Below are 26342 nucleotides of genomic sequence, written 5' to 3'. Positions count from 1 at the left end.
CTTGCATTTACTATGTGCTCAAAACATGTCAATTATTATTATTATCTGTAATAGATTGTCTGGCACACAGTGAGTATTCGTTACATTTGTTCCCCCAGATCCTCCTCGCCATTCCTCCACCCTCCACACGTCCATCTGCACACATTTTAGGTGCACAGGCCTTACTCAGTGTCTGCTTACAGAAGAACCAGAGCTCTCTAAGTCCTAATTCCTCACGGCTCCCTGAATTCAGCTCTCTCCGCAGCAATCTATTCTCCCCCTTCATTCAACAAGCACAACAGATAATACAGGACATTGTCACGTTGTTCTCAAGTACCAGCTCCCCTCCCTCACTGGGAATGTAAGAGACAGAGGCTCTAGGCCATATGCTCACATCATCAGCTGTGTTTCCATGACGACCAGTCCAGCATAACTAGATGTTTCAGCAGAGATGAGCTGTTACACTCAGCTCCCCACAGAATGTAGCTGACTAGCTATTATTATATTCCTTGCATTGATCTAAGGGCTAAAGCAGGCTAGATATGGCTCTGAGGGGTGGCGAAGTTTGTGTTTGCATAAGTAAGAGATTGAATTTGGGAATGCATTTGGCTATCCATTGCAATAAATGCTTTGGCTGTAATAAGTTAAAAGAAATTTGAAACAAAAATTGGGTTCTAAATGCCACAACAGAGGAAGGTACCTATTGCTATGTGAACCAAACAAAGATACAGACCTAATTCTCCCTAAGAGGAATGAAGAAGACTTCATTTTAACAAAAACTTTGGCATTTGTTAAAATGAGGTCTTTAAAAAAAAAAAAAGAAACGTACTCTAAATGTATCAGGGTGCTTTCAACTGCAAGTAGCAGAAAACCTAACTAGAGCATTTTAAATAATTATGATATTTGTTATCTTCACGCTCCAGAAAATCTAGCAGTAAGCCTTTCCAGGGCTGGTTAATTCAGTGGCTCCGGAATATCACCAGGATCCAAGTGCTTTCTGTCTTTCCTTAGCATGTCTGCAATATCTGCAATATGTCCCCTCACGGTTAAGAGATAACCAAAGCATTTCTAGATATCACAAGCAGACATTTCATCTCCAAAGAAGAAGAGCATTTGCTCCCGTGCATCTTTTTTGTGTAGTGAGGAAAACCTCTCCCAATACTCGCCCTGCAGACTTCCTCTCAGGTCCTAATGGCATTACTTCATCATGGATTCAAAGTCAAGGATTTGGATTTTTATCCTGCAGAAAATGGGGAACCATTAAAGGATTTTCAGCCAGGTGATGGAGTCATAGATAGATCACTTAGAGAGTCATATGGAGGATGCAATAGAGGGATGGATGGATGAGAAGCAGAGAGACCTGTTAGCAAACTGTTGCAAAATCCATATAGGAGATGATGAGGTCTGAACTAAGTTAGTGATGGTAGCAATTGAGGTGGGAGATAGGAAGATAAACGGAGGGAGTTGGAGCTGTTAGATTATCATGATATTAGACACAGATTGATTGGCTAGAATGCTACTTAGATTTCTTATTTTTGTATCTGAGTAAAAGAGTCTTACCACCAACTGAGCTGAAGAACATCACAGGACCAAATTTGAGGGAACTGATGATTAGCTCAATTGTGTAACTATGGAGTTGGGGGACCACAGTATATCCAGGTAGCAGGACAATACAGAGGCTGGAAGCTCAGAAAAGAGATAGGGAGCTGGGGTCACCAGTATGTGAGGGGTTGGTGTAAATCAAAGGAATGGATGAGGTCACCCAGAGCAAAAAGGGAAGGGTGCCAAGGACAGACCCTGAGTGAACAGCATTTAAGGAAAGGGCCATGGACAGGAATTCAGTGAAAAAGATGGATCCAGAGAACTCAGAGAGGTAGAAAGAGAAGCAGAGAGGGTGGTGTTATAGAAGCTAAAGGAAGAGGACCCCAAAAGAGTGTAACATCTTACAGAGGAGCTAGGAAGATAGGGGACTGGTTTAAGCTTTAATAACACTGATACATTCTCTTTCTACAAGTCTGGCTGTGAAGGGGAGTGGAGAGATAATGCGATGACTGAGGCAGGTGGGGGAGGATTTTATAAACGTGGAATGAGGCTTGAGCATGTTTATAGTCTCAGCATAGGAGCCTAGAGCCAGGGAGATGCTATCGTTGCCCTGCCTGACCCAGATACAGGACAATTTTGGAGCAGAATTCCAAAAGCTAGAGTTTTCTCCTCTCCCAAGGCCATTCCAGGGGTACCTAGGGATGGCTGCTCAACAGGGGGCTGCCAGGTGTTCCCTCAGTTTCTGTTCCTTCGATGACATTCATCTACATGCCTGTATTGTTCTTGGAAGATACACGGGAATCAATTATGGTCTCCACTTAATACTGGCTTACTGAGAATTATGCAAAATACCAGCTGTCTCCCAGATCACCTCATTAGTGCCTTGGGGTGGTAATTTCATGGAAATGACTCTGAGGCAAAGTTGGGCTGCCCAGCAGGGAGCCTTTTATGGTAGGCATCTGTCTTCTAGATCTTCTCTGCCTCCTTTGAGGCCAGCCGAATCAATTGTCCCCAGGCCAGACTCAGGGTGAGGGGGGGCTGCACCCTCAGCTTCCCTGCTTCCTTCAGACTCAGAGGGCCCTTTGCCCTGGCCAGTCACTCACTGTCCATCCCTTGGTGGCACAACTTGGACTAGAAGCAAAGAGTAGGGGACTGTACCTTGGGAGGATCAGGAGTATGTAACCTGGAAGAGACACAGAAAAGCTGTCAACACTGCAGAGATCCCATCAGAGCCTGGGACACCCAACACTTACCTTCACAGCCCCAGTGGGACATATTTTGAGGTATTGGCGTCTCTAGAGAAACCATCTGCTTCACTCTAGGAGTTTACTCCCAGAAGCCATGTTACTGCTGCATCACCCTATTCATCATCCCCATCATTGGGTAATTGGTCCAGGGTGGACATTGGGCCCAAGAACTTTTCCCATAATTGTTTTCATTGCAGAATTCCAGTGCTCACCACTCTACCTAGCACAGAGTAGGAGCTTGACAAATATTTCCTGAATTCATTTTTACCTTTGCATTTACCACATCCTATTTGCTTTACCAGGAAGGATTTTTCTCTATCGTTTTCATTTAGCTAATGCCTTCACATCTTTCCAAGCTCACTCAAAACATCATCAACCCCATGAAAGCTTCAGTGATTCCCCACCTCTGACCTGTACTGTAGTATTCAGAGCTAATCTCTGAGGTAGAATTTTGCACTCTGTATTGCAAATATTTTCTTGCTCATCTGCTACTTTGTCCTCTCTTTCTCTCTAGATAGATAAATGATAGATAGGTAGATATATAGGTAGGTAGGTAGGTAGGTAGGTAGATAGATATACAACCTAATGCATTTGAGACTCATCTATGTTGTACGATGTATCAGTACTTCATTTCTTTTTATTGTTGAATAATATAACGCATTTTATTTATTCATTCTTCAGTTGATAGACATTTAGTTCGTTTTTGCTTTTTGGCTATTATGAATAATGCTGCTATTTACATTCATGTACAAGTTTTTGTGTGGATGTACATTTTCATTTCTCTTGGAATAGCTGGGTCATATGGTAACTCTATGTTTAAACTTTTGAGAAACTGCTAGACTGTTATCTAAAGCCCTGTACCATGTACATTCCTATCATCAGGGTGTGAGGGTTCTAGTCTCCACATCCTCGGGCAACACTTATTATTATCTTTTTTATTATAGCCATCCTAGTGAAAAAGAAGTGGTATCTTATTGTTGTTTTGATTTGCATTGCCCTAATGATTAGTGGTGTTAAGTATCTATTCATTTGCTTATGGGCCATTTGTATATCTTTGGAGGAATGTCTATTCAAGTCCTTTGCCCATTTTTTAAACTGGGTTATTTGTCATTCAATAAGTGTTTGATAACACTTATTGAATTGTAAGTGTTATTTATGTGTTCTGAATGTAAGTCTCTTACCAGATGTATTTTTGCAAATATTTTCTCCCATTCTGTGGGTTGTCTTTTCATTTGCTTGATGGTGTCTTTTGAGGTACAGAAGTTTTAAATTTTGATGAAATCAAATTTATCTACTTTTTCTTTGGTTTCCTGTGCTTTGGGTGTTGCATCTAGAAAGGCTTTACCTAACCTAAAGTCATGAAGATTTATTCTCTCTTTTTTTTTTAATGGAGTTAGATTCTTTATTACCCAGGGCCATCTTTCAAATTCAGCCCCTGTTTTCTTTTCTTTTTTAAATAAATTTATTTATTTAGGCTGCATTGGGTCTTCGTTGTTGCTCATGGGCTTTCTCTAGTTGCGGCCAGTGGGGGCTACTTTTTGTTGTGGTGCGTGGTCTTCTCATTGTGGTGGCTTCTCTTGTTGCGGAGCACGGGCTCTAGGTACGTGGGCTTCAGTAGTTGTGGCACGCGGGTTCAGTAGTTGTGGTGCACGGGGTTAGTTGCTCTGTGGCATGTGGGAACTTCCCAGACCAGGGCTCAAACCCGTGCCCCGTGCATTGGCAGGCGGATGCTTAACCACTGCGCCACCAGGGAAGTCCCATGAAGATTTATTCTTACGTTTTCTTCCAGGAATTTTATAGTTTTAACTCTTACGTTCAAGTCTCTAATCCATTTGGAGTTAAAAAGGTTTAATCTTAAACTCATTATTTAAGATTATAGGTTGGGAACTTGATCGTTTAGAGCATAAGTAGGGGAGTGAAATCTAGCCTGAAGATACCTCTTCTCCTGAATAGGGGGAAGGCTTCTCCAGCATCAGTGTTTTCTTTCAAAGTGGAAGAGTTTGGTTAGTGTGACATTCTCCATTTATTTATTCTGTCCACAGAAAGCGGAATGACTTAGTGATTCATAATCTGGATATGTTTGATTCAGTGACATCTTCTCTCCTCATTTTTCTTGGGTGAGAGCCTGCCTGCAGGGAACAGGAGTTCTCCTCTGCTCCTCCCTGTTGTATGTCTTACCTGGGCAGCACCCCATATCTGCAGGCAGCTGTGGTCCAGCACTACCTCCACTGAATGGTGAGTCTGCATAATTTTGGAGTTCAGTTAGCAGACTTATTTGGCTCTCACTGTCAGCTGTATGTCCCAACTTAGCCTTTATCACCAAAAAGGTGATATTTTGCCTACCATCTATCTAACTTATTCTTTGTTTAATTACTCAATTTGTTTAGAATCCAGACAATGGGACGGGTTCTCTGATTGGGCCACATCAGAGACTCTAATAATCCTTTTCCCTCTTTAAGCCTCTAGTATTGGGAGATGGGCAAGAAGGAAGGAGAGATTGTCTTAATTTGACTGGCCCTAGCTATAGTCCTCCCTCTGTTGGTTATTGTTGCTTCTCTGGCTGACAGTGATGGTCCATTGATGACCTCTGTCAGACAGATTTCTAAAAGTAGGCTCTCTCATGGAGAATGTGTGGGAGTTCTTGGAGGGAACTGCAGGAACCTCCCCACTAGAGAGTGGTCTGAAAAATCAGTCAAGAGTCCAGTCAGGAAAGAGACCCCACATTCAAAAGAGTAACTGAAGAGACTTTAATGAAGAGACTGTTGGCAGAGGAGTGGACAAGGTTAAGGGAGCCAACCAGGACTGCTGATGCACCCAAGGGTAGTCAGGGGGAAGCCTGTACCACCACTAGGTTGGAAGGGATATGGGGAAGGAATTGTTAACCACGGAAGAGGGGACACCCGAATGCTGTGGCCATAGGAAGATGAGAGAAGTTATTGTAAAACAGTGGCCCAGCATGGAGGGCATTGGGACAGGGGGATAAATATCTTTCTTTCCTCCCATCTTCTCATCTCTTGCTAGTGTGTCCTATTGCCCAGACCCAACTGGAAACCAGAGGGCAAAGGAGACTTGTGATAATGTCCATAGAAGTAAACCTCCCAGGTCACAGAGCAGGGCAGGGAAGGGTAGGGAATGGAGCTGGAGAGGCAAGTGGACAAAACGCAGCACATATGACATGAGAGGTGGGGCTCTGCTCTTCCACACCCCTCAGCTACCACTATCAGGGTGACAGCAGCAGTACTGCTGTCAAAGTGCTTATGTCTAGTGCATATTCTGATTAAGCAGCAGCCATGCCATCCAACTTTGAATATCAACCCTGAGCATACTTTACAGCTTCTTAATGCTGGGGTTTCCTGTCTGGAAGATGGAACAACAATAAAATGGATAGAACAACAGGTAGAACAACAATAAAAAGGATCAAGCCCCCTTACTCTGTGATATTCACTTGACCTTCAAGGAACTCACAGAAACTTTCAGCTCTGAGCAGTGGGTATGCAGACTATTCCACTGCCCCACTTCTTCTCTCTGGCCTGCCATCCCTCTCCAATTTTATTCTCTCCTGCTCAGTTAGACATGAGATAGTTCAGTAATCTACTGCCTAGGCAGATGTCCAACTGTAGAATAGAATTCTGGTCTCTTCTTACAGGCAACTGTAATGTTTACAAATGATTCTTTTGGGGCTCCCCCTCCATGCCCCAGCATGAGGCTTCAGGTAGACAAGAAAGAACCCACTCACCTTGAAGAAATGTTACAGTCTCCACAGGCCAACTACCCTCAAGAAATCTCTGCTGTCTTCCCTACTCTATATTTTAATATATTTTGGAAAGAAGGGTATAGTAGTGGAGAGGTGATAGATGGTGGCAGCAGGGCAAATTCTGTACCAGGAGAAGATCGAAAGGTATGGGGGTATACCTCCAAATGTAGGCTGTTCTTTTTAGAAGGTGAGATATTTAGTTATTTTCTGTTTTTTTTTTTTTTCTCCAGCTTTCAGCTTTAGTGTGACTGCAGGGCAGTAAGAAAATAACTACTAACATCCTATTAAAAAAATAATTCCTGGGAATTCCCTGGCGGTCCACTGGTTAGGACTCTGTGCTTCCACTGCAGAGGGCACAGGTTTGATCCCTGGTCAGGGAACTAAGATCCCACAAGCCTCTCAGTGTGGCCAAAAAAAGAAAAAATAAGTAAATTCCTGCTCTTGGCAAAATTTTAAATACTGTAAATATAGATGTAATATAGAAAGTACAAAGCTCCCATAATCACAGTTCTCTGAAAAAACACCAGTGCTAGCAGTTTGATAAAATTCCTTTAGACTTTTTTTTTTACAATGCATATAAACTTTATTAACTTTAAAAAACAGGATCTCATAGTGCAAATACTATTTTGTAACTTTCTTTTTTTCACTCAACAGAGTATCCTAGACATTCATAAGTTTTCTCACTGTCAGAGTATGGAGTTAAAAGTATTGAAAGGGGGGGCTTCCCTGGTGGAGCAGTGGTTGAGAGTCCGCCTGCTGATGCAGGGGACACGGGTTTGTGCCCTGGTCCGGGAAGATCCCACATGCCACGGAGCGGCTGCGCCCGTGAGCCATGGCTGCTGAGCCTGCGCGACCGGAGCCTGTGCTCCGCAGCGGGAGAGGCCACAGCAGCGAGAGGCCCGCGTACCCCAAACAAAAAAAAAAAAAAAAAGAAAAAAAAAGTATTGAAAGGGGGAAAACCAGAATGTAGTGTTGAATTAGGATTGGTGGAAACTGATGAATTTCAACATATGTAGAAATAAATATACTGTACATATAAATGTCTGTATGTGTGCCTACACTCACACACACACACATATATACATAAGTATATTCCCTAGCTGCCCATTCTTAGGGTCCGGAAGGAGTGATAGCCCAAACACAATGAGCATAGCTAGCACTCAGTTTTTGGTTTCTAAAAACCATCCTCCACCAAAAGGAAACAGGGTTCCTTGGAGAAATGGTTGATTGAAGGGCTCAATGAGGGAATATACAAGATGAACCTGGAAACTCCTTTTGTATAAGGAAAATAAAGAAATGCTCAAAAAACAATGGGGACAGGTAAAAAGGACATAGAAGCAAGCTTGAGGGGACCCCCACCAGGCAAATCTAGAATAATTTGCACATCAAAATAAATAATGATAATAATGGAGTATAGGGGGCTTCGCTGGTGCTGCAGTGGTTAAGAATTCGCCTGCCAATGCAGGGGACACGGGTTTGAGCCCTGGTCCAGGAAGATCTCACATGCCATGGAGCAACTGAGCCCATGCACCACAACTACTGAGCCTGCCCTCTAGAGCCCGTGAGCCACAACTACTGAGCCCGCATGCCACAACTACTGAAACCCGTGTACCTAGAGCCCGTGCTCCGCAACAAGAGAAGCCACTGCAATGAGAAGCCCGCGCACCTCAACGAAGAGTAGCCCCCGGTCGCTGCAACTAGAGAAAGCCCGAGCACAGCAACGAAGACCCAACACAGCCAAAAATAAATAAATAAATTTATTTTTTAAAAATGGAGTATAATCCACTATATAAAATATAAACAATGAGTGCATACTGATATAAATAAATAAGTAAATTGAAAACTTGATGAAGGATAGTATATTTGTATGGTTACAAAACACATTCCCACAAAATACTTATTAGTTACAAAAAGGAGAATTGTTGCTCAATGGATAGTTTCAGTATTGCAAGATTAAAAATATCTAGAGTTCTATTGCACAACAATGTGCATATAGCTAACCACCCTACTGTACACTTAAAAATGGTTACATGTTAAATTTTATGTTATGTGTGGTTTTTTAAAACCACAATAAAAATACTTATTAGTTACGAAGGGAGAGAGTACTTTTTCAGTGGAGAGGTCTGGCAGACACCACCTTAATCAAGTGATCAAAGTGATCATTAGTGATGGAACAAATTGAAACCCTATACCACCTGATAGGATGCAATGGGAACACAGCATCATTCCTGTGATACATATGCCAAAGCTGAATCTCGGGCAAATCTAAATTGAGGGACATTTTACAAAATAACTGGACCGTAATCTTCAAACGTGTCAAGGTCAGGAATGTCAAGGAAAGATGGAAGAACATTGTCAGACTAAAGGAAACTAAAGAGACATGACAACAAAATGCAACATGTGATTCTGACCTGGCATGCTTTTCCGTAGATGATCTCATTGGGACAACTGGTGAAACTTGCCTGGGTGTAATGTGTCAATGCTGAGTTCTTGATTTTGATGGTTGCATTGTGGTTAAGTAGGAGATTGTTCTTGCTTTTATCTTATTTTAATTTTAAATATTTATTTATTTGTTTAGGCTGTGCAGGGTCTTAGTTGCAGCATGTGGATTTCTTAGTTGCGTTATGAATGCAGGATCTAGTTCTCTGAGCAGGGATCAAACCTGGGCCCCGTCCACTGGGAAAGTGGAGTCTTACCCACTGGACCACCAGGGAAGTCCCTTTTCTTGCTTTAAGGAAATACACACTAAAAGACTCAGTGGTGCTGACTCATCATGTCAGTGCCTTCCTCTCAAATAGTTCAGGGGAGTAAAAGTTATTCCACGTATATTGAAATTCATCAGTTTCCACCAACACCTACATAGGTATTATACTTGCAAACTTTCTGTAAGTTTGAGATTGCTTTTAAAAATTACTATTCTTCTGGAGGAAGAAAAGAATGTGGCACTAAAATGCTGATTAGAATCTGCCTAGGGGCAGGATTGTTGATAGAGGACTTCCCTGTAGCTTCCCCATAGGCAGAAAACTGGCTTGTTCATTGGAGGATCTCATTCCTGCCTTCCAAAGCTCCTGGTGTCTTTCCAATTCCTGAGGGTACGTTGTATGATATGGCAGGGAAAATCAATTTACTTTTTGTCAGGGTCCCCTCTACAAGTTCCTCTGCCTTAGTTTGGCTTCTCCCACAAGCAGAGCCCGAGGCAAGAACCTGAGTGCAGAAGTTTATCTAGCAGATGATTCCAGGAAGAAGGAGTAAGGAAGCGGAGAAAAAGAAGTCAAGGGAAGAAGGAAAGGCCACCTGCTTTCTCTAGTTCAGACTGTGTCATCAAAGATGCAGTTTCTGTTTTTATTGACCTCATTGTTTATGTGGGCTAATTTCTGAGTAAAGAAGAAGAAAAAGGCCTTGATTTTGCTATCTTGTAATCAGAAGTCTACTAATTGATGCTTGTAATTTATTCAATACTTGCACTGCTGTAAGAAGTTCCCAAGCATTGTCCCCAGCTCTCCTAGGTCTCTCATTTCCCAGGGTTTCTCTGGCATTGCTGGCCCGTGACGTGGGATTTGCTCATCCGAGGCAAACCACAGGTTAGGCTCTTTCCATCCAAGAAGGAACACATTACAGGTCCACAATTTTCACAGAAGCATGTCAGCTCTGGTCCTGATGGTTTTATATTTAAGTCTGTGGATAGCCCTATAGTTATCAAATGGATGCCACAAGCCCCTACCAAGAAGCAAATCTTAGAACTGAGTGCAGACTATCTTCTTACAAGAAGCACAGTTGAAATAAAAAAGCCCAGATGAGAGAGACTGAGAAACAAATGCAGCACTCTCAGACAAGGTCAGATCCTCTCTTACACAACATTCTCCTGTGTAGCATTTTACAATATCACGATTAAACAACTGTGAAGTCAGTTGTCTGATGCCTAGCCCTCCTCCACTATAAGATAAGCTCTATGAAGTACAGATGTGTTGTCATCTAAAGCTGTTTCCTCAGCACCTAATAAATAGTTGGATTCCAATAAATATTTGTGTAGTTTGTGCTTTCAATTGCAAGTGACTGAAGCCCCAACTGAAATTTGCTTTCCAATACATTTAGAGGTAGGGTAGGTTCCCAGGTTGGTTGGTACAGAAGCTCAACAATGTCATAAGAATTCTGGTTCTTTCCAGCTCTCAGTATGTCATCTTCGATGTTGACTTCATCCTTCAAGCTGCAAGATGACTTCAAGATGAGTTCCAGGCATCACACAAAATGCAGAGGAAGGAGAAAGAGCGATTCTCTACGGCTCTTTCTTTGAAACAAAGAAACTTTTCCCAGAATCCTCCAGCAGGCTTCTTCATTCTCATTGGCCAGAATTGGGTCATATGCATATTGCTACACTCATCCCAGGCAAGGGGTAAGACTGCCTTTAGACCGGTCAGCCAGGCCTCTCCCTTGGAGCTGGGAGCAAAGTTCACTTCCCCTGATGCACATAGCTGCATGAGGGAGAAGTGGATGGCAGAACAAAATCATGGTTCTGTTAAAATGGAAGCTGAAGGCAACACAGTGTCCTCTGTGGGTTCACACACCATGGAGCTGTCGGCATAGCACACTGCAATTCTAATCTGCTAGCCTGGGCCAGACAGCAATCTCTGTAAGAGACATGGGCTGCCCTCACTACCCTCCCTTCCGATGTGGACTTCTCCCCCAAAACATTTCCCCTCTCTCTTTCTTGTTGCCCACCTCCCCACTGAGTTCTGGAATCAGCCCCAGGGACACAGCTTGTGTTTCCCTTGAGGTTTTTGCTACACTCCCATGGAAGACACTGCTTATGTTTTTGCTCCCTATCCTTTATATAAGAATCTGTGCTGAATTTCTCCTTGAATTACAAGTTTGTATCTGTGGACAAATATCCTCTCACCACACAAGGACAATTATACAATCCATCATCATTCTTTCTTACAGTGGTGAAACTTAGAGCTATGTGTAGAGCTCAATAGCCATAATGATGTCATCCCAGGCTCTTGGTACCATTACGCTTATCCTTTCTCTAATACTGTGTCTAAGATCTGGCTGTTGTTGTTTCTTTATGTAATAAGTTGATTCTGGAAAACCCTGGACCCCAGGATTTTTGAGCCCTTGAGGAGAGACCAACTGAAACTGGATTTAGTTTGGTATATTTCTGCCTGGGTCAGCAATTGATATCCCAGATTACATACCTTAATTTGATTTTAATTTGATTTCTGAAGCCCACTGACAAGGTATTTGAACCGTATTCAAGTCAGATTCTTGGAATTGTCTTTGGAGGACCATAAGGCCAAAATACACCCTTATGGACATGCAGGGAATAGCTCCTGCAGGGAATGGGTATTGCCACTGTTAATCCTCCTGGCAAGAATTCAGTCCTTGGGGGCTTCCCTGGTGGCGCAGTGGTTGAGCGTCCGCCTGCCAATGCTAGGGGATGCGGGTTCATGCCCTGGTCTGGGAAGATCCCACATGCTGCGGAGTGGCTGGGCCCACGAGCCATGGCAGCTGAGCCTGCGCGTCCGGAGCCTGTGCTCTGCAACGGGAGAGGCCACGACAGTGAGAGGCCCGCGTACCGCCAAAAAAAAAAAAAAAGGAATTCAATCCTTTAGCCGGAAGTAAGTTCTGGTGAGCAACCCCACAGACTGGGGTAAGGGAGAAACTTCCTTCTCTCTCTGGGCGAGTTTGGCTTGGTCTCTGAAGTGGGGATATTCCTGGAGAGGTCCTGGTGATGATGAACATTGACTCCTCCCGAGAGGCCAGGTCTGGAACATGGCAGGGAGATGGACCAGTAGAGGATCCTGAGGAAGAATCTGAGTTTGTGCAGTCATGGGAAGTGATGGTCTTTTGTTATTCTTGCCTTTCTTTATTCTGGAGTCATCAGTCATCACTCTTTAAATGTTATGGGCTGGTCTCTGCTGGGGTATGGGACACTGAAGAGAAGATTTTGTCTCACATTTGGGCCAGAGAAGCCAAAAGGAGAGCAACGCCCTCTGTGAAACCCAAATACTGTCAACCGGAGTTGCCAGCAGCGGACAGCTGGGCCCGCGGAGCAGCAACCTCAGGGATCATTATAAGAGAGTCAGCAGTTTGGTTGCATGGAGGGAAGGACAGAGAGAAAGAATAGGAATAATTCTCCCTCTTGTCTTCCTTCCCTCTCTTTTCTTTCTTCCTTTTCTCCTCTTTCTGCCTTTTTTCTCTTCCTGTCCTCTCCTTTCCTCTCCTCTCCTCTCCTTTCCCTCTACCCATCTCCTCCATCTTTCCCTCCTTCTTTTTAAATAGGCAATGTAGTCACATGGTCCTAAATGAAAAAGTATAAATGAAAAAAGTATAAAAAGTATATACCCCAGATATCTTGTCAACCAATCCCCTCCCCACCCTCATTACTAGTGTCTTTTCAATTCTTCCAGGGATATCCTATGAACACAAAAGCAAGTATAAATATACATACAGTTGACCCTTGAACAATGCAGGGGTTAATCCACATATAATTTATAGTTGTCCTTCCACATCCACAGTTCCTCCACATCCGTGGTTTCAACCAACAATAGACTGTGTAGTATTTTTTACTATTAAAAAATATCCCTGTGTAAGTGGCTCCGTGTGGTTCCAACCCGTGTTGTTCAAGCGTCAACTGCAATACCTATATTGTTCCTTATTCTATAAAAATGGTAGCATAATCTACTTACTGTTCTGTATTTTAAAAAATCCATTTAACAATATACCTTAGATATTGTAGCATAGCAGTACATAAAAAGCTTCCTCATTAAAAAAAAAAAGCTAGATGGTACTTCATCGTATGGGAACATTATATTTTATTTAATCTTTTCCTTTCACCAACAGTGCATGTTTAATTTCCCATGTTGGTAAATATATCTATCAGAGAAATTCCTAGAAGTGGACTTGCTGATTCAAAGGGTATGAACATTTGTAATTTTAATATATGTTACCAAATCGAGGAGGGACCTATTCTTGACCACATATGGAATAGCACCCTGAAACATTCTCAGAAATAATTGGGAGGGGACTTCCCTGGTGGTCCAGTGGGTGAGACTTTGTGCTCCAAATGCAGGGGCCTGGGTTCAATCCCTGCTTGGGGAACCAGATCCTGCATGCTGCAACTAAGAGTTCACATGCCTAAATTAAGAGTCTGCATGCCATAACTAACAAGTCCTCACACCACAACTAAAGATCCCACATCCCGCAACTAAGACAATGGCTTAATCAATAAATCAATCAATTTTTCTCCCATTGCGGAGCATAGGCTCCAGACGTGCAGGCTCAGCGGCCATGGCTCACGGGCCCAGCCACTCCGCGGCATGTGGGATCTTCCCGGACCGGGGCACAAACCCGCATCCCCTGTATCGGCAGGCGGACTCTCAACCATTGCACCACCAGGGAAGCCCCCAATTTTTATTTTTTTAAAAAAGAGATAACTGGGAGAGCCCATAAAGAAATTTTTTTCCTGGCAATTAATTGGTAGGACTTAGTGGCTTAGGCCTAAACATTTGGGTTAACATTATATCTCCTGAGTAAAGGTTATTTATTATTGTGACAGATACTGGCAGGTATCCTCCCAAATCCATTCTCCCCTTCTTTCGTAGCAGTAGAGGGTAAGCCAGACAAATGGCCACCTGTTTTCTAGCTAGTTCGCAGCTAGATGTGGCCTTGTGACTAAGTCATCACCAATGGACTGTGAGTGGAAGTGAAGGATGCCACTTTGTCTCATTTGTTTAAAAAAAATCACTTGCTCTGGGCTTCAACTCTATCCCCTTCTCACAAATGGAAACATGTATGGGTCATGCATGGCCCATCTTTGACCATGCAGATGAAGACAATGGCATTGAGGATGACAGAACAATAAGATGGAAGAACTGGGACCCTTAATGCTTATACATATCGGAGGGGCTCTGCCACCCTGGCTTGCTTACCTTGGGGTCCTTTTGTGAGAGAGAAATGAGCTTCCATTTTCTCTGAGTCATTATATTTTGGGCCCCTTTGTTAGAGCAACTTAGCCTTTACTCTAACATCCATCCAATATTCTTTTTAGAAATAGGCTCTTTCTTGGAGTGTTACCCTCAGTATTTAAGCCAAATTATTTACTATATATATTCTGCCTGTTTAAGAGAACTTAAGACGGCTAAGCAAGGACCCTCCATAGAGTAGGCAATCCCTTTCTTCCTTCTTTTTATAATATTTTTGAGCACGTACTATATAATAGGTACTTTGCTAAGTGCTAGGGATACACTGGTGAGCAAAACAAACACTGTCACTGCCCTCATTGGACTTTCCAATCTGGTGGAAGAGACACATTATTTAAACAGTCACACAAATAAATATAAAGTTACAAAAGTAATGAGTATGAGGGAAAGTAATGTTAGAGGAGATTGGAGAGGAAGTCAGTGGCCAGACCATGCAAGGCCTTATGGGCCATGGTAAGGCTGAGTGGTCTGCACCAAAAAGTAGCTGCTGATAAAGCCAGTCTTCTGGTCAGATTGACTCTGCCCGCACATCCTCATCCCATTTTATTCACTTAACAGGTATTTATTAATCACCTAATTAGCTGATAGGCATGAGGGAGTCCTTCTGGTCTTGGGAAGACAAAGTGCTTAGGTCTTAGGAAAACCTTAGGCATCAATGTACATAATCCTTGGAAAAGGGAAATTCTCCAGTGAAGGCTGGGGACTTAACTGGGAAGGCATGAGTTTCTGCTCACTGAGGGTGTTCAAGCAGAAGCAGGGTTTTTGCCTTATAGAGAAATTAGATTTGGAATTCAGGGATAGAACCCAAGGTTTGGGGCCTCAATGCCAAACAATACACTCAAGGTCAGCAAGGGGTGGCAGAGGTGGAGCAGGAAACAGCAGCTTCACACAGTTAATTCTGAACTGGCTGTCCTTGCTAAGACCTTCCCCTCTTCTGGGCTGAGGCCAGAACTGCTGCCACGTGCCCCATCAGCATCCCTTAATGAGCCCAGGCTTCACCACTGCTGGTGCAGCCTGAGTTTAAGAAAGAATTTCCCAGGGCCTGCCAGCTGCATGTAGGTTTTTCCCTAGCCTCCAGGAAGCCCCAACTCAACCTCACCATTCCTCAAAAATCTCCAGGAAGGCTAAGGAGGTTGGTGGGTTTTCCATCAATATCACTATCCAGGGAACAGCAAGATGATGCAGTAGAATGAAAACTGGATGGGAAATCTGGTTATAGATCCATCATGTTGACAAATCACTTTCCCTCAGTTTCCTAATCTGTAAAGAAGGATGTAGAATGGGAGGGGGCTTCCCCTCTAAGACCCCTTTCTGCTCTAATACTTGATAGTGGGGGTTCTCAATGTTTAGTTCCCAGTCAAGCAGCAGGGAACTTGTTATAAATGCAAATGTTCAAGGTCCACCCCAGACCCATTGAATCAGAAGCTCCGGGGTGGTGCCTAGCAGTCTGTGAACCACTGTTCTATAGTCTGGTCTCTATGGTACCCAGTGCCTCCAGAGCCTGCACCCTGCTCCTGGCAGAACGCGTGATGGTGTGGAAGCCTGCTGCTTAAGACTATGCAGGATGTGTTTTGCACAGCTCCAGAGAGTGCCCTTCACATTGTAGACATTCTAGATTTGTAGAGTTATTAAGACAATTTCCTGGAAGACAGTAGTCAAGTACCTTGAAGAAGGGACACATTTTTTTTCCAATTGGATTGGAGGTGAAACTGGCAGGTTCTGGAATTTCAGGTTGGAAGCTGGAGCAGTCTGAGCTTAGCTGTAAGACCATCCCCATTTTCCAACTTTCTGGGCATGAGCCACTGCTGCTGCTCTTACTATTTCAAAGCCTAAAAGGAGAGATTCCAGTGGAAACTTCCTCCTCTCACTGGCTTTCTCCTCCAGAAGGCATTTGCTTCAGGTCCAATGATTCAGAACGGGAACGCCCTTAGAGACTTCCTTACCCAACCTCTTCATTTTACACATGAGGAAACTGAGGTCCAGAGAGGTTAAGCAATTTGCTGAAGGATACAGAGAATTAGTGGCACAGCCAGGGATAGACCTAGGTCTTTAATAGAGGTACATCTGCATTCAGGAGGGCTCCAGCCCCAATTCTGAGCATGTTTCTTTGTGAATTCCACCTCCCACATCTACCTCCAAAACACACACACACACACACACACACACACACACACACACACACACGCTCCCTCCCTCAGGCTCCCACTGCTCCCGCTGTCTCCCTCTCCAAACCAGATAAGAAGGAAGGATGTGAAACTCAGTCTTCCATAAAGCTCATGGGACTGAGGTCAGCTTTGAGGATAGTCTTGAGCATTAAAGTTGCATTTTAATTGGCGTCAAAGCCTCCAAAGGTAAAGGAAAGATCTGCTGGCTTATTTTAGGCATTTAGAGCAGCTGGGGAAGGCGTGCTGGGAATGAAAAGTTTCTAGACCCCTCTAACTCCCACCCACATATGGCCCAGTAAAGCCCACTCTGCCTGCCTAGGAGATTCCCAGGGCCTATGCAGCCACCGCCCATTACCATCCCTGCCAAATTTGGGAGGCAGCAGATTTAATTCCTTAACTCAGCCCTGAGTCAGAGGTGGCCCAAGCAAGCTTCAGAGCCCAAGCCAATGCTGTTAGGGGTGAAATTGCAAACTTCTCCCCTCAGGCTCCAACCACATCATCCCTGAATTACTAAGGCCCAAAGCAGAAAATCAGAAATTCTTCAGCAGCCTCCGTAGCAGGCTTCCTCCCAAGGGACAGCAGTTTTTTTCTGTGACTCTGAGCCCCACACGGGGGAAGTGTTGTCCTTCCCTCCCTTGCTGAAGCATTTCTAAATTGGGGAGCAGATAGGGGAAGTCTGAGTTAGGGGCACGGGAGGAGAGAGAGGAACGGGTTTGCCTCAACCAAGCAACCATCTGGGACTTCTGGCTGTAAAAAGAGTCAATTCAGGTCACAGAACGAGCTCCCCAGGGCCCAAAACCTCATGGGAGAATCATAGTACCACAGATTCAGGCCCCTGGAGGTGGTCCCAGCTAGTGCAGGCTTTATAGGACGGTATTCAACGTGTCACTTAACTGTTATACCCACAGTCCCTCTGCTCATTGTAGCTGCAGCCAAGGGTAGCCCTACTTTTACCACTTGATCCTACCCCCCCCCTTTGGCTACAACTGACTGGGAAGCGGAAAGCTGAACTCAAGTATAACAAATCCACAGGCTGGCCAATGACTTACAGAATGTGATGGCACAAAAAGAGGAGTTGGGATAACTACATTTCCCCAGTTAGGAATTTAAACAGAGAAACGCTGAGAGAATGAGATATTTAGCAGCAGGAGCAGATGTTCAGGGGTTCTGATTTAGAGAGAACCAGGGGCAACTATGATGAGCAGGCAAAAGTTGTAAGAAAACAGAAATTATGAAGAATAAGAAGCTGTGAGTGGTGGGGACTTCCCTGGTGGTCCAGTGGTTAAGAATCCTCCTTCCGATGCAGGGGATGTGGGTTTGATCCCTGGTTGGGGAACTAAGATCCCACATGCCACTGGGAAACTAAGTCTGAGCGCCACAACTAGAGAGCCCGTGCACCATAACTAGAGAGAAGCCCATGCACCGCAATGAAAGATCCCACGTGCCACAACTAAGACCTGATGCAGCCAAAAATAAATAAATGATAATTTTAAATAAGAAGCTATGAGTGGCGATAGTATTGAGAAAATGGAACAGACATGTAGGTGTACAGACTACCTGAGTCACATTCACAGACCAGAGCCATGAAGGGCCATGGAAACCCTATTGTTAAGGTTCCCTTGAGCCTCTTTAGATCCAGAGCAACTTTCCAGACTTTATGGCCCAATGACATAACAGGGGTCCTCTCCTTAGAGTCAATAAGAAATCTGTCTCCTTTTTCATTTCTGTCTCTCACACTCACGTCAGACACACTACTTGAGATGAATTGAATGTTTCTTTATTCCCAACAACCAAAAGAATGAAGCACAGCCTGATCTCAGATTTTTAATAGATAGAATGATTCAACAGAATGAAGGGCAATGTTGAAGGAGCAAAATAAGACCACTTGCCATGCTTCTCCACTTAATAAAGTAACTACTACTAATAGTAGGAGTTTTCAAGTATTAGACACATACTTCGGCATATCCTTGTACACATTTGGACACAACTGCAATTATGGTGAACATACATTTTTATTTTGACTTTTATTGGCTTATTGGGACTTTAGGAGGTATTTAGGAGAAGCATCAGGAAGAAATGAGGATTCAGGGAAGACCTCTACATTTCTGACCTGTGTCATTATATAGAACTATGTTGTTCTAGCCACATGTGGCTACTTAAATTTAAATCTAAATTAAGTAAATGAGGTAAACTTTAAGTACCTCAGTTACTAGCCACATTTCAAGTGCTCAATAGCTACACATGGTTAGTGGCTACAATGTTAGCACAAACAGAGGACACTTCCATCATTGCAGAAAGTTCCATAAGACATTGGTATGAGATGTCCATTATCCTCTATCATAGGAGTAGGTAACTTTTTCCATAAAGGGTCAGATAGTTAACATTCTAAGCTTTGAAATCTATATGGTCTCTGTCGCAGCTACTCAACTCTGCCACTTTAGCATGAAAGCAGCCAGACAAAATGTAAGCAAATGACCATGGCTGTGTTCCAATGAAACTTTATTTACAAAGAAAAGGCAGTGGGCCACATTTGGCCCTCCCATTGCCTGTAGTACCCTTGTTCTATCTACCACGTCACCCTATTTGCTTGCTTCACAGCACTAAGCATTTTGTAAGAATTACTTTAGCTTTGAATTGTCTTTCTCCCCACATTAGACTATAAACTCCATGAGGTAAGCGCAGAGACTGTGTCTATTTTGCTCATCACAGTGAATTCCATACTGACAACACATGCTTAATTAATATTTGTTGACTGAATGAATGGATAATGTATTGCCCTTTACTGGACTAGGGAACACCAGAGAAGGAACAATTTTTTAGAGAAGATAATGAATTCCCTTAGGGACATGCTAGTTGTACTATAATTTATTTTTGTTATTCTCTTTGGAGTCCCTTTCACCTTTAGCCTTCTTTAAGCCTCATTAGTCTGGAAGTCAGTGATATTTTTCAGGAGCCGGAAGAGTTAGCGTTTTTTGGACTCACTCCCTGGAAGGCTGTAATCAGAGGCCCAGCCATGGGGGAGATTCCCTGGGGCATCAGCCACGAACCAAAGGAGCAGGAAGAGGACTTGGGCCTGGTCTGGCCCTACTGTACATTTGTCAGTGTTGGCTCCAACAACTTAGATCCTTTCCCATTCTGTTTGGACTGAGTGAAGTAGAAAGACTAAATCTGTGACCCAAGGGATTACTCAAAGCAGAATTTTCCAAAATTTCAGTCATTCAATCATGTGCCTCCTTCGCAGTTTTTACTGCATTTACATACCACCTGAAAACATGTTTACTGAATATTTCCAACCCTTTCAAAATCTCTTACATGTTTTTGCATAACTGAATCACTTTGCTGTACACCTAAAACTAACACAACATTGTTAATCAACTATAATATAAAATAAAAAATTTTAATTAATTAAAGTAAAAATAAATTTAAAAAAATCTTTAACATGTTTAAATTAGGTTGGGTCACTCCTTGCTCAAAAACTCCAGTGACTTCCCATCTCAGAGTTAATTCTAGAGCTCTTACCACAGCCTACAAGAACCGTGCAGTCCCGCTCCTGGATCCTTCTCTGACCTCATTTCTGTCACTCATTCAGTCCACTCTAGCCACATTGACCCCCGCCTATTCCTCAAACATTCCAAGCCAGCTGCTGCCTCAGAGCCTTTGCTCAACCTCCCCAGGAAGCCTCACTCCTCACACTCATCTCCCAGAAATGCCTTTCTTGACCACTTTATATAAAATAGCAGCCTGCCAATGCAGGAGACCCGGGTTCGAGCCCTGGCCCAGGAAGATCCCACATGCCATGAAGCAACTAAGCCTGTGCGCCACAACTACTGAACCTGCCCTCTAGAGCTCACGAGCCACAACTACTGAAGCCCACGCACCTAGAGCCAGTGCTTCTCAACGAGAAGCCACCGCAGTGAGAAGACACGCACCGCAATGAAGAGTAGCCCCCGCTCACCGCAGCTAGAGAAAACCCGTGTGCAGCAACGAAGACCCAATGCAGCCAAAAATAAATAAATAAATAAATTTATAAAATTGCAGCCTTCTTTGCTCTTACAAATACATTTTAGAATCAGTCAGAAAAATTTCACACACATACACACAAACAAATAAGCAAACAAAACCCTGTCCATATATTGTTTGGGATTGCATACATTTCTAGAGTAATCTGGGAGAACTGACACCTTTATAATATTGAGTCTTCTTCCTATCATGCTATATCTCTTCATTTGTTTAGGTTTTATTTTATTTTTTTCATTAAAGTTTTACAATTTTCTTGATAAAGTCCAGGAACACAGCTTTTGTTAGATTTGTTTCTAGATGCATAAAATTATGTTGCTTTTGTAAAGGGTATCTTTTTTTAAAAAAATTACATTACATTAGAAAATGTTTATTTCTGGTATATCATTTTAATATCTGTTGTGTCAATTGTTATGACCCCATTTTTATGTTTAACATTTATTTGTGCCTTCTCTCTCTTTTTTTCTTTTTCCTGATGAGCCTTACTGGTGTTAGAAAGGTGTTAAAGACCTACTAGCACCCAACAGACATTCTTTTTTGGTGTAATCAAGAGTGTTGAAAAGGGGTGAAAAGAGGAATAAATATTATTTAATACTGGTGTTTATGTGGAATCATTAAATCATTTTATGTCCCACCAAGGCTATCTGGCTACCATACTAGGAAACACTGAATTTTTAAAATTTCACAACCACAGTGAAGTACCTTTTTAGTTATCTGTTGCTTTGGCTCACCTCTGGACCTGTCTTTAGCTCAGGAGGCGATAGATGGATGCTGAGCTGGGAGACGTGCGTATGGAGGGTGTGGGGGACCCAGAGTCTGGATAAGCTGAGGGGCCTCCCTCCCTGCCCCATCCTGCTGCCCACATTGCTTCTATGAGCAGCTGTGCACATGGATGTATCCCCCAGGGAATGTTTCTGGGGGTGGAGGGGGCAGCCAGTGAGGGCCTCCCTGACTCCTGGGAGGCAGGAAACAGGGGCTTCTTAGAACCGTCGAGGTTTCCTGGAAGCCTATGAGAGCTGAGGCCATCTGGCGTTCTACAGCTTGCTTTTTGGTGGTGTTTTGGAACCTGGAGGAGGGAGGCCCCTCTGGGGACATAACCTGTCTAGTTGTAAATGCTGAGGCCCTGGGGGTGTTCGTGCTGGGCTGGAGAAGGAGGCTTTCAGCTGCAGCTCTTCCTCTCTCACTGCTGGTCATTACAACCCCACACCCCTGCGCCCTGGGCAGTCTTTGCAACCTGTGCTTGTCAAATCAAACTGCGTCTTCTGAGAAATATGATCATCTTGAGGGCTCCTTCTCTGAGAAACCCTTGAACTGAGGAAGGCAGGAAGCCACAGGCTTCTGGGTGGGCAGAGCCTACCTGGGTTACTCACCCCCTACCTCAGAGGGGAGCGCAGCTGTTCTGAGTCATCAAAGAAGCCTAAAAAATAACACCTTCTTGCATGTTAACACCATCAAAGAGGTCGGTGAAGGCCAGTTTATAGCTGGCTTGAGGGTGCTGAAAAGAATACAGACTTTGGGGCTACAAGGCCCAGGTTCCAGCTCTGGCTCTTTCACCTCCTGGCCCTACTTCTCAGATGACTTCTCTCAGCTGTGAAAGCCAAATGATATCATGCTCGAATGTGTGATCCCATTTTTTAAACTTTTGTATACGTGAATATAATGTAACCTAAAAAACTTGTGTTTGTATATGCTCTATTAATTATCGTACCGCTAGCTGTGGCAACAAATAAATCCGCAAATGTATAAAGACCCAAACATAATAGAATTTCATTTCTCACTCACGTTAAATTCATGGTTGTTTGGCAGGTGGCCCTTTTCCCCTCAGTGATTCAAAGACCCGTTCCTTTCATTTTGTGGTTCTGTGGTCCCCCAGAGCTTCAGCAGGCAGGAGGACAGGGTGTGTGGAAGAGTCACGCTCCCTTCCTGAAAGCTCTGGCCCAGAAATGACACACGTCCTTTCTGCTTACATTCCACTGGCAAAGAATGATATGCATGGTCACACCTGGGCGCAAGGATGGCTGGAAAATGTAATCCCTGCCCAGGTAGCTGCTCCTGGCGACAATGTGTATCGAGGAGAAGGAACTGAAATTCTGGAGGGAACGCCAAGTATGCAAAGAAAAAGTTCGGGGAATATACACTAACCTATTAAGAGCGATTACCTCTGGGGAGGGAGATTAGAAAAGATGGAGAGTCTTTCACTTTTTACTTTAAACAAGTAATATTTTATGAACACATATTAATTATATAATTAAGAAAAGGATGATGGGCAGGTTCATTGGAAATTTCTGAGCAAATACATGTTATGTGTTGTTACATTTATTATTGTTCTCTTGTCCAGTCCTAGAGTCAGAAAATACCACACAAGGAAAGAAGGCCCCTCTTACATGTCCTTCATTAGAGGCAGACAGGTGTTAGGGTAGGGGTGGCATGGGGGAGATCAGAGGTTTTTTTCCCTTAAAAATGTGTTTAACCTATTGTATAGCACAGGGAACTATACTCCATATCATAGATAGATAGATAGATAGAGATACATCAAACTGAATCACCTTGCTGTACACCAGAAAGTAACACAACATTGTAAATTAACTATAATTCAATTAGGAAAAAACTTCTTTCTAAAGTTAGGTGACTTGCTCACTGTCATGAAGTTAGCAGAATCCAAACCCAAATCTGAGTCCAGACCCACGTGGAATTTTTTGCAACCTGAACTATCTCTTGGCTAACGAGAAATACCCCACCTTTTCTGCGATAACTGAATTTCTTACCAGATCCTCACATTAAAAAGGAAAACGTAGAGAGATCCTACTGTGTGACATCCATTCCTGATATACACTGGGGGCAGCATTTAGAGATGTTTCTGAGTAACGTAAGATTGCTTATAGCCAAACTCTTCAGAAAATGTCTCATTGATAAATAATTGGCATATGTGCTCGGCATAGATGTAGATAGAACACACCTATATTGTAGAGCACACTTCCAAAAAGAAAAGAAAAAATAAAGGACTTTTACACCTAACCCCAGACATTGACGCCCTGTTTTGGTGTTAGAAAGCATTACTTTTTAAAACTTCTTTGGTATAATTTGGACCCTCTGAACTACGGCAGCACTGTCCTGGAGTGCTGATGGACGCTCCTGGGGGAAGTGTGATGAGCTTGATGGAAACAGAAGAATCATTTTGAATGCAACATAGCAGGTCTTACCTGTTAACCTGAGAGCCTAAGTCTTTTAAACTTTTGAAGACAAGGCATAGTAGGAAACACCTCCCAAGGAAGCTAAAATGGAAAATATTTTGCAAATGGCTTTCAGTACATGCTTTGATCTGCAGATTCAATCATGGAGGAGAGAGTGTTCTCCAAACTGTTACTATAATTCAGTGCAAGATGTTTCTAATGTTCTTTGAATAGTGGAAAAATTTTTTTTTCCCAAAGACCAGGCAAGTTTGTTGGTAGCTGCTCTCCTTTTCTCATTTCATTACAGTTTTCCCTATTTCAGTGTTTCACCATGTGCGTTTTACTTGTAAGGTCGTAACTCAGTTAAAGCATTCAAGCACTTCAACCTTGTACATTAAAGACTATCATCAATAAATTCAAATGGGGTTTAAAAATTTGTTTAATATTTGTACCAAAAGAAACTTTAGAGAGGATACAAATTTAGGAAGCTATGGAGTGGTACACTCATAAAGACCTATAGGGAAACACTCCATATGCATTTCTATAAATACACAGTGTATTTACAACATGTGTAAAAACATAAAGGTAGTTCTCAAAAAACTGAGATGCCATGTCTTAATTCTTTGCCAGATGGAAAGACCACTCAGATTTTCTAATTTTGTTTGAACACAAATTATTTAAAATTTTGCATGTAGTGAATAAGAGGTAATCCTTAGCATGAAAGGGAGAAGGAAAAGATTTACAATCAACACTGTGTAGAAGGAAAGCAAAATTACAAATGCCAGCCTGCTCTGCGGATGGGTACTGGAGGGACAGGGGGTCAGATGAGGACGGAATAGAAGGAGAGAAAGAACAGGGGGAGAAAGAAAGGAGGATCTGTGAAGGATGCAACCATTCCTAGGACCCCCAACAGGTGATAGTCTCCGAGGAAGAGCAGAGAAATCTGGGCTGGCCAGAATGATTTATTCATTTAACAAATTGTTATTGTGTGTCTACTACAGGCCAGGATTCTTCTAGGCACTAGAAATACAGCATTGAACAAACCAAGATCTCTATTTTCTAGAAGAAGGAGACACAAGAAAAAAATGAAGCCAGAAGTATAGGATGTATCAGGTGGTGAGAAGTGCTTTAGCTAAAACTAATGCAGGGTGAGGGAGGTAGGAAGTGCAGAGGAGAGGAGTGGAAGAGTATTATTTTATGTAAGGTGGGAATGTGTGTGTTTTTTTACGTAACTGGTCTCATGGTCAAGAAGGACCTCACTGGTAAGGAGCCTTTTGAGCAAAGGCCTGAAGAGACCCTTGTGAGCTAGCATGCAAACAATGAAACAGTTATCATTGCAGAGGATGCTGTTGGTTGTCCAGCCAACATCCAGATATTCCTCCCTTCTCTCTAACAGAACCCCTCCCCACTTGCCAGGATGCAACCTCATGATCGGGAGAAAGCTGGACTCCATCTCTAAATCCAGAGGTGGATCCCAGTTAGTCTAAGCCAATCCTGGCAACTCAACCTCACTTACCAGTGACCGGTTCAAGAAACCAGGCTTAAGCCAGTTAACACAGGGAATCCCCCTGGTCACTGTCATTGGTCCAGAGGCAGGCACATAACCTAAGCTGGCCTAAACAGATTGAAAGAAGGGATTTATATTTCTGTTGGGGGCGGGGGGAAGGAGGTTTGTTCTCTGTTGTGATGAATGTGAACAAGGAAGCATGTTGTCACAGTTGCTCAGGACATGGTGACACGGCCATCTCTAGACAATGAGGGAAGCCAGGCTACAGACAAAGCCAATACAAAGGAGAGAGCAGAGCTAGAACTGCAGAGAAACCAGAGTCAGAGCCCTGATTATCCCATGCCTGGAGGCTGCTCTACTTCAAGCCTTCCTATTATAGAAGATGAAGAATCTCCTTACTGTTTATGCCAGTTTGAGTTAAGTTTTCTGTTCCCTGGTACTTAAAGGTTTCTTAACTGTGACAATAAAAATAATAGCAGCTAGCATTTCTTGAGCATTACCTTGTGCCAGGCCCAGTCCTTCAATCTGTAGTTTCAGTTAATGTTCTCAGCAATCTTATGAAGCAAATAAAACTATGTCCTTATTTGTAAGATGTGACTTTCCCCAAGATCATATGGTTAGTAAGTGGCAGAAGCAAAATTTTTCACAGCTCAGTGCCTGCACTCATAATCACTATGATAGTTCAATCAATATGCAAGGCAGAGAAATAAAAAGAGGAAGGGTTATGTGAAGAAGCCAGAGGAAGAGGCAGGGGAAAATCAAGTTGCTGCTAACAAAAGGGGGAGAGGCAAAAACCAACACAAGTCCTCCATGGAGGAAATGTACTACACATTAATAACTACATGACAAGGCTATGAGTGATGCATGTCTTAAGAGCTTATAGTCAACGACTAGGTGGGAGAAATGAATCACTTCAAGGACATCTGTCCAGAAACATCTCCTGGAAGGAAGCCTATGAACTAGGCCTTGATGCATGGGTGTG

This window comes from Stenella coeruleoalba (genome assembly GCF_951394435.1).
Source record: "Stenella coeruleoalba genome assembly, chromosome: 8".
NCBI classification, from domain to species: domain Eukaryota; kingdom Metazoa; phylum Chordata; class Mammalia; order Artiodactyla; family Delphinidae; genus Stenella; species Stenella coeruleoalba.
This window is presented reverse-complemented; position numbering follows the sequence as displayed.